The sequence below is a fragment of the Falco punctatus genome (genome assembly GCF_963210335.1).
Source record: "Falco punctatus genome assembly, chromosome: 3".
Classification (NCBI taxonomy): domain Eukaryota; kingdom Metazoa; phylum Chordata; class Aves; order Falconiformes; family Falconidae; genus Falco; species Falco punctatus.
The window spans coordinates 1,519,160-1,528,978 of NC_137582.1; the positions used below are offsets into that span (position 1 = coordinate 1,519,160).

The 9,819-nt window shown below is 45.3% G+C and overlaps 1 long non-coding RNA gene across 4 annotated transcripts in view; it reads left to right on the forward strand.

The window, feature by feature from the left end:
- Positions 1-9,819, forward strand: part of LOC308059912 — a 90,758-nt gene that overhangs the window by 26,920 nt on the left and 54,019 nt on the right. The window lies entirely within an intron of this gene.

Below are 9,819 nucleotides of genomic sequence, written 5' to 3' on the forward strand. Positions count from 1 at the left end.
ATAGAGGGGGACCAGGTTGATTATTGGAGATTAGAGATGAGGTACTTGAGGAGAAAAAAACCCCAACCCCTTGTTAGAATCCAGATATTTTTTTGCATCTTGGGGGGGGGGGGGGGGGGAGGAGGGGGGCGCGGGGCTTGGGGGGAGAAAAGAATCCTGAGGAAGCTCTTGCTCTGGTGTCTGGCTTCATATAGGGCAAAGGATCTGTGCTGAACCGTGAGAAAGAGGCAACTACTGTGCCTTTTGGCAAGAACCTGACAGGCTTCCTTTTCTTGCTAGCTGAACAACAGAGTAAACGGGCACAGGAAAATTATATAGATTTGCTGTCATACAAATATAGTTTGTACACAGTGATGAATTCAGCAAGTGTAGTAGTGCCTTGGCCTCAAGGGAGAAGATGAAAGAGGCATCAATATTTGTGTTTAACACCCCAAATGAGGAAGACAGACACACTACAGTACTCCAGGGCACCAGGGCTGGTATTGAAAGTTGTGCAGTATGGGATAAAGGGTGTGTGGTAGCACATGGTAGCTAGTCCAAGATTCTGGTCTTTTCCTGTTCCATGCCCCCCTGGAGACTTATTCCATGATGCAGACACCACAGATCATTTCCATATGACCAAGATTTCCAAGTGCTCTCTAACTGAACTCAAGCCCCCAGACAGTATCCTCCCAGGACAGTCCTGTCTCTCTCTTTCCTTTTAATTTCTAACACAGCCTGGGAGAACACAGAACTCTCTGTTCCCTTCTTTAAGCCTTTTCTCAACCAAGTCTTTGGCAATATCTCACAATCATAAGAAAAGTGCACAACGTCACCACGCTTCTCCACTCACCCAGTGTATGATGGTGTACACCCAGTAAGTGTCTTACTCAAAGCTGTACAGCAAGGTTACAACACAAAATGCAGACCCCAACAAGCAGTGGGACAGCTCCAGGGACTTGTTCTTGGAATCTTCCTTCATCTGATGTGAAATATTTCAGAAGAACTGTACGAGGCTGTGTGATTAAAGGCTCATCTCCACACACACAGGGAACTGAGAGGCACAAGTGCAAGCAGGGGAGCCACAGTATCCCAGTCAGAGACACAAGCCCCTGCACTGGGTTGGGACTATCCCAGGAGACCCTCAGCCTCGTGGGCTGGAGGTGGCATCTTCCCCAGAGGAAACAGGGGAAAGAGGAACATCTCCCCAGCTCACCTCATGGGTCAGAGGGGAATCACTGCCTGGTATGGGGCACATTGAGAGATGCAGGGGAAGAGCATCTGGGGATTGCAGAAGACCTAGTATGGGATAGGTTAGGGAAGGAACCAAAGTCAGGGAAAGGGAGGGATCTAACTAGTTTAGGAAGGAACACATGTGGGAAAATAGAGGGAAAAGTAAGCAGTCCTGTGCAAATAGGTTGCCAGTCATTGTGCTGGTATGCAACTTACACTCCAGAACAATGAGCCCAGGAGAAGATATTTGTGGGAAACTGTTAGCAAGGAGGTGGTCCTACTTTACAAGAAGATCTTTCTTCAGGTAATTAATTGCTCCAGCTCACACTTTGCTCGAGAACAGCAGAACAAGTGAGATGTTATTCCCACCCCAAAGCAGCACTAATGAGTGGTGAAGATGGCAACGCATCTCACTTCTCTGTTCTAGGTTTCTTTTGTGTGTTTGCCGGTGTTCTGGCAACTGACAAACAAACTGAGGAGTTCCCCTGATTTCCTTGGAACCAATTGCACTTCTGGGCTTAAAAACTGCATTGAAAGGAACAAAACAAAGGGAATCATTTGTATTAAACCAGACAGACACAGACCCTAAAACAATTCCATCATGCAAAGAACCTCCAGCCTTGAATAAAATCACATTCAGTTCTGAATTTGCTACTTTAGAAGTCTGAGAGCTCTTAAAAGGACCTAATCCTTGTCACAAAATACAAGTCCCCATAAACAAGCAAAACACATAAATCCTGTCTGTGCTAATTATTTCGCAGATGATGACCAGCATTGTTACATTACATGCAAGGGTCTGGCTTATGATCCTGAGGAGCCGATACATACAGCCAACTGATGATCAGAATTTCCTGTTGGTTATAATTTTTTAGGGTTTTCTTTCAGTGTGCTTGGCTCCATCCTGGATTAAAACCATGGTTTCTAAACCTGGAAGCCATCCAATCTTTTGTTTTCCACCAGACTGAAGTTCTTGTCAGGTTCACAACACAGATCAACCGCAGTGAAAGGGAGCTTTGTGTGTTCAGGATCACACGGACACAGAGAAGACCCGCTGGGCTCAGAGCCCTGCCTTGGGTTACTGCAGGTTTCTTTTCAAATGCCAGATGTTTCCAGTGAAGCAGCCTGGGCTCTGTGGACTGAATCTCTGCACAGAAAGACTTCCAATTAAGTTTTGCTGCTATACGGCAAGCTGTGGGGATGGTTTGACTTACCCGTGTATAATTTCTTCCTTGGATAGTTTGTAAGTATTTGCAATTGCTTTGGGATGCCAACTTTTCTATTGCCCAAGTCTCAAACATCATTTCACATCAGACTTGTTCCTGAAACAGGCTGATTTATACCACTCTACTTCCATGCATGGTGAAGTGACTCCTTGGATTGTATAGTTCAAGTAAAAATAAAAGGCGGTGAGAAAGAAGTATATTTGAGGTCTGTAGGCAGTTATATAACACTCCAAATATCACCCTTCTCCCTACAGTGATGTGTGCAAGCCCTACTGAAAGACATGACTTCCCAGTTTATCTCACTGGCATTTGCTTCCTGGGTTTCAAATCATGATGAGGATAAATCCCGTGTATGTAGGAAAAGTTCTTTTGCATCTGAGAAATAAAATTTGGTTATTTGATGACCAAAGCCCCCGCAATGAGCACATGTCCATCCTCACACTGGTGACTTTCCTCATGTGCATTAAGTTCCTCAAGGCAATTGAGACCCTCAGCTTGCTCTGGAGTCCACAGGGGATCAGAATGGTTTGGCATTTGCTTGGAGTATTGCAGGATGAGGCATCATTTCATGCTGGTGTATTAAAAGGCCTTAAAGTATTTATTGTTGCATTAAGCTATTCTTTCGTTAAACTGGCATCGATGAGTCTCCCTTAGGGTGTAAGTTTGTTCTGATGATATATCTAACACTTCTCTGTAGCAGGTGGTCTTCTCAAAATATCACATTAAATTCATAACCTTCAAGGGAGCATTGTACCTCACATGATGACTGCTTGGTATTTTATCATGACAGGAGAGTTGTTTTAAGATCTACTCTTCCATCACCTACAAGAGGTAGGTGGCATTCATGTGACACCTGTGCTGGTGGCTCAGGCAACTCTTCCACCAAGTCCTGTGTCATTGGTGCCTCGGGCAAATGTCCTCAGGCTCAGAAAGAAGCAAACATGATGAGCAGGCATGAGAAATGGAGAAATCCATATGGTCACTCCATGCACACATGGCTAAAATGATGCTTGCAAGTTGCAGCATCTCTGTAAATACTTTTCTTTTTTTTTTTTTTTTTTTTTTCCCGAAAAAGTGCTACTTTAATTTTGTGAGCTCTGAGTTCTTTCATGGTCATTACCCATTTCAGAGAAACCAGTGCTCCTGAGTCAGTTTTTTAGAAGGGCTCATGTTCCCAGTTAAGACTGATTGAAACTGATGTACATATGGGGAGGTATATTCCTTTACAGGTGGAAGACTGAGTTCTTTCACTGCCCAAAGTCTTATCTACCAGGGTTTTTAATTAGAAAAAAAAAATCATTTATAAGCTAATGAGTGTTTTTCTTAAGACCTCTGAAGTCAATAGACCAGGCCCTAATCCTTACCAGTTTCAGTGATTTGATCATATGCACCCACTGCTGTTGCTCTGGTGCTGAGAGCTCTTACATCAGGGGCAATGAAATCATTGTCCTCGTTTATAGGGGAACTTGGGACAGTAATGTGGTTTCTATCTTGCAGACTTACAGTCTTATTGCCCATATTTTAATCACTATATAAAATCTCTTGTTTCCTTGGTTATGTACATGTGTCCCACATGGATCATGCTTAAGCATTTCAAAATAATCAAAATGCCTCCAGTCCTAAGTCCAATTTTATTACATTCTTAAGAGTTTATTTTTAGAGTTAGCAGAATGGACAAATTTCACTTCTTCCTAAGCAGTGCATGACCTTTAACTATCTTTAAAATCAGGCCTCTCCATCTGTGTGATCTTTACAAAGCAAAATGTTCAATTAAATCTAATCTTTTGCTTGTACCTCTTGGAGGGTTGCTTCCACTGCCGCTTTGGGCCCAGCTGACTCTTCATGGACCAGGTTCCTATGTGAAAAAAAGCATATGGACTGAGGAGGAGCTTTCTTACTTATTATTTAGGTTGGTGTGCTACACTGCTCGTACTTAGCAGCACTGGACCAGGACAGGGTTAGGTTACCGCAACCATAGTGTAATTTTACTAAGATAAACTGCACACTAGATTAGCTTCATGGTCAAGATGATCTTTCTGTAGGCATGATGAAATAGGTGATTGCTACTGACTCTTTCCATGTCCACCAGCACGTAACTTAAATCTCTACTCTTTGAATCATAGAATCACAGAATGGGTTGGAAGGGACCTTAAAGATCACCTAATTCCACCCCCCCTGCTGTGGGCAGGGACACCTTCCGCTAGACCAGGTTGCTCCAAGCCCCGTCCAGCCTGGCCTTGAACACTGCCAGGGATGGGGCATCCACAGCTTCTCCAGGCAACCTGGTCCAGTGTCTCGCCATCCTCATAGTTAAGAATTTCTTCCCAGTATCTAGTCTCAGTCTATCCTTTTTTAGTTTAAAATCATTACCCCTTTTCCTATTGCTGCAGGCCTTACTGAAAAGTCTGTCCCCATCTTTCTTATGTGCCCCCTTCAGGTACTGGGAGCTGCTCTAAGGTCTTCCCAGAGCCTTCTCTTCTCCAGGCTGAACAACCCCAGCTCTCTCAGCCTGTCTTCACAGGAGAGGTGCTCCAGACCACTGATCAACTTCATGGTCTTTCTCTGGACTCATTCCCACACATTCATCTCCTTATTATGATGGAGAGTCCAGAGCTAAATGCAATGCTCTAGGTGGGGTGTCATGAAAGCAGAGTAGAGGGGGAGAATGACCACCTTTGACCTCCTGGCCACACTTTTGATGCAGCCCAGGATATGGTTGGCTTTCTGGGCTGCAAGTGGATGTTGTCAGGCCATATTGAGCTTTTTGTCCACCAAAACCCCCAAGTTCTTCTTCCCAGAGCTGCTCTCAATCCATTCTCCACCCAGTCTGTATTGGTACTGGGGATTGACCTGACCAGCATGCAGAACCTTGCACTTGGCCTTGTTGAGCTTCATGATGTTCACGCGGGTTCCACCTCTCAGACTTGTCAAGATCCCTCTGGATGGCATCCCTTCCCTCCAGGGTATTGATCATACAACTCAACTTGGTGTCCTCTGCAGACTTGCTGAGGTTGCACTTGATCCCAGTGTCCATGTCACCAGCAAAGATGTTGAACAGCACTGGTTCCCATATGGGCCCCTGAGGAATATAATGCATCACTGGTCTCCACGTGGACATCAGGCTGTTTACCACAACTCTTTGAGTGTGACCATCCAGCCAATTCTTTATCCACTGAGTGGTCCATCTGTCAAATTCACATCTCTCCAGTTTAGAGACAAGGAAGTCATGCAGAACAGTGTTAAAAGCTTTGCACAGGTCCAGGTAGTTGACATCAGTCACTCTTTCCTCATCTGTCAATGCTGTAATCCTGTTATACAAGGCCACCAAATTTGTCAGGTGCAATTTGCCTTTAGTGAAACTGTGCTGGATTCACCAATGACCTCCTTATTTTCCATGTGCATCGCCTTCGCCATTTCCTTCTCCAGATCTTTGTCTCAGCCTGCCCTATAATACAAGGGAATTGATGCTAATCAAATTAATGTTTTGATACTAAAATAATTATTATTGTGGAAAAGAAATATATATATATACATAAATTTATGCATATATACACATAGCTCATGTCTTTCTATCTTTTCATAATTCAGTGTGTCTCCAGCTGTCTTGTCTATAAGTTTTGTCTTATTTCAATATTAGTAGATTTCATACTAGGCACCAACAGAACCCAAACCAAGTCTATGAGTACTTCCCTTATTTCAAAAGACATAGATTAGCTGAAAATAATACAGTGGACTTCTGTTCCCAGGGATGTAGTTGAGTATTAGTGCAAGAACCTGAAAAAAATGTGCGACAGACTTTTATACCGAAGCTCCCCAAACTGATTTTAAGCAGTTTTATAATCTGTTTGAATCAAAGTTCAGCGACCTGTTTCTTGCATTCACACTATATACAAAGGGAAGGAACATAATAGGTTTTAAACCCATGGTATAAATCCAGGTCACTAGAAACAACGCCTGAACTAGCCTGGGTATAGTTCTCCCCGTACACCTTAAAATAGACCCTAGAAATGTGTCTGCATTTGTTTCCAAGAAGACAATTTTCTGCAGTGCAGCCCCTTGTCTTAATTGTTATAGCAGTTGTAGCAAAGCCTCTTGGAGACGATTTGGCAGATGTAAACCATTGTCATTCCTTGAAGGAGAAAATCCTGGATCAATCTCCACATCCTAGTGAGATGCCTTGCCTTCCTCCTGCTATGCGGAGGAAGGGTATATATATAGGAGTGCATGTGTAATAATACAAGTAATGGATTGGTGCCCAGTACAAATTCAATAGAACATCAGTAGATAACCTCCAGGACAACACAGCAATCTGGGGTTCTCACTGTCTGCACCACGAGAACAGCAGGTGCTCAACACAATCCTAGAAAATAAAATAAACTTGTAAATTGTGAGCACTGACTCATTTAATCTTGAACCTCAGGTGGCCAGGGGGTTTCAGAGGATCTTAGCCAATACGTAAACAAAATTCTGCTAATTGTCTTGAGCAAAACTAGTTGAAGTAACTTCCTGAATTCTCTTGAGTGAGGAGCCAGAATCCATTTCAGGGTTTTTGATCAAGCTCCTTTCCTCACAGTAAGATTAGATAGAAAGGTGGCTGGGAAAGAAGTGACCATGGTATCACAGTGGAGGGGGAATATAAACATGCATTAAAGGACAGCAGCAGTGACAAAGAGCCGTTCTCTGCTTGCGGCCAACAGCTAGAGAAATACATGGATGAGGGCTTCTTTAGGGAGCAATAGGTTGCTTCATTCAATAAGGCGATAATCTGCTTCTCTCTCTCCTCCTTGATGGATAAAGTTCCTGTCTGAAGGCAGAGTGGATTATTCTCTATGTGGAAATTGGATTATGGCTGAAGAAAATGGAGCGCTCTGCTGTTACGGTTCATTAGACAGAAGCTTAAAAGTCGCCTTCCTGCAGATCTGCTTGGTTCAGGTGCTGGGGGCATATGCTGCCAGCAATGCCTGCCGGTGTGGTGCAGGGTGCAGATGGTAGCACTTCACTGCTGTGGGTGTGAAAAAAGGACTGGGATTTGACAGCTGTCCATAGAAAACTCCTCTGCCTGGGGCTTGACTCAACCCTTAGGGTCTGGTTTTTTAACTCTATTACCAAAAGAAGATCGATTTTAGCCTCTTCCCCTCCCCTCTTTCCACCAGATGTTTGAGGTGGCTTCAGTTTGGTCTGAACAAGTCAGTTGATATAGCTGAACAAGATAGCCACTGGGTCTCATTTGGGCCATTGTGAGCCTTTGCCGTTGTTAACACGCATTCGGTATGCTGCAGGCAAGGCTGGAGCAAGTCTCGTTACTAGCTCAGAGACTAGGTTACTCAGACCTTCCGCAGGAGTCTCCTCTTTGGGCTGAAGGTGGATCCTGTCAGGATCTTTCTGTCTCATCTCCTGCTCGCTTCCAAATGTATTGTAAAGCTGCACTTCCAGGAGTGGTGTGAGAACCCTGCATGGAAGCTGCGTGTTCTTCTGCCTTCTCCTGTTCGTTGACATAAGTGTGCCTGAAGGCTGTCTTTCCACCCCTCTTCACTGTGAAGCAGCAGATGACATTTAGGTGATTTCAGTCACATACGGCAAGCAAATCCAAACTATATGCATCAAGGACCAAAGGAAAAGCAGCATTTGATATGTGACTGCTGCTGTATGGCTCTTCTAAAATTGAACACAATGCTCAATGGGCAGCAACGGAGACTGAGACCACACACAGATGAGCAATGAAAGAAGACATGTCCCTCACCTTATGCCAATAAGGTCTCTCGTTTCTTATTTGGAGAGACTATTTCCCTAACATACCTTCCTTGAAGACAAAATTTCCTCAGAGTTCCCTTCCCTTCCCTTCCCTTCCCTTCCCTTCCCTTCCCTTCCCTTCCCTTCCCTTCCCTTCCCTTCCCTTCCCTTCCCTTCCCTTCCCTTCCCTTCCCTTCCCTTCCCTTCCCTTCCCTTCCCTTCCCTTCCCTTCCCTTCCCTTCCCTTCCCTTCCCTTCCCTTCCCTTCCCCCTTCCCTTCCCTTCCCTTCCCTTCCCTTCCCTTCCCTTCCCTTCCCTTCCCTTCCCTTCCCTTCCCTTCCCTTCCCCCTTCCCTTCCCTTCCCTTCCCTTCCCTTCCCTTCCCTTCCCTTCCCTTCCCTTCCCTTCCCTTCCCTTCCCTTCCCTTCCCTGCCCTTCCCTTCCCTTCCCTTCCCTTCCCTTCCCTTCCCTTCCCTTCCCTGCCCTTCCCTTCCCTTCCCTTCCCTTCCCTTCCCTTCCCTGCCCTTCCCTTCCCTTCCCTTCCCCCTTCCCTTCCCTTCCCTTCCCTTCCCTTCCCTTCCCTTCCCTTCCCCCTTCCCTTCCCTTCCCTTCCCTTCCCTTCCCTTCCCTTCCCTGCCCTTCCCTTCCCTTCCCTTCCCTTCCCTTCCCTTCCCTTCCCTTCCCTTCCCTTCCCTTCCCTTCCCTTCTCTTCCCTGCCCTTCCCTGCCCTGCCCTGCCCTGCCCTGCCCTGCCCTTCCCTTCCCTTCCCTTCCCTTCCCTTCCCTTCCCTTCCCTTCCCTTCCCTTCCCTTCCCTTCCCTTCCCTTCCCTTCCTTACCCTGCCCTGCCCTCTTTCAAAGATGTGTCTAGCAGCACAGGAAGCTGCCAGTTTCTTTCCTTTCCAACATAAGTTAAGCAGAAGATTCACTAGTGAAAAAGCACCACTGGCAGCCATAAATTAGATTTCTGGGAAGTAAAATTCTTGCTGCCTTACCCCTGAGGGTGGCTCTTACCACACAGAGGGGCTGTGCAGCACTCGGGGAAGGAGGGCTGCAGGGAAGGAGTGAGGGCAGCGAGACCCTTTCCCACAGCTGGGTTGCCGTGATTGGTGTGCAGTGGTAGGCACGTATCATCCATTTGTCTTCCGGTGTTTTTTAAACCATCCAAGGCTGTAACTCACTGTAAGTTTCAAAATCCAATTTTTGCCTGCCCTGTCATAACTTCTAATAAAATATAAGCCACCTTTTAGTCAAAATCTGGCAAGTGTGTGCTATAAGCATAGCAGAAGGTTACAGATAAGAAGTGATTTAGTTACACAGAATACTCAAAACCTTTGTGGAATCAGCTTTTGGGAAAACATTCTTGAATGTAACCTTCATGTTTCATTGCATTTAAAAAAAAAAAAAACAAACAAAAAACAAACAACCTTTAACTAAACCACTGTTGGGGTGAAGGATTTCCTTGTTGACTAATTGTGTGCTGCTCACAGCTGATCCCCAAGGGGATTCCCTACTGGTGTAATGATGATGGTGAGAACTGTTCATCACAGGGAAATGCTTATGCTTAGCCCATGAAAAGCCGTGCTTTCTTCACCTGAAGATTGCCCATGATTGCTGTCTATGGTTTTGTTCTGTGGGAGTGGCTCTGCCTAACCCTT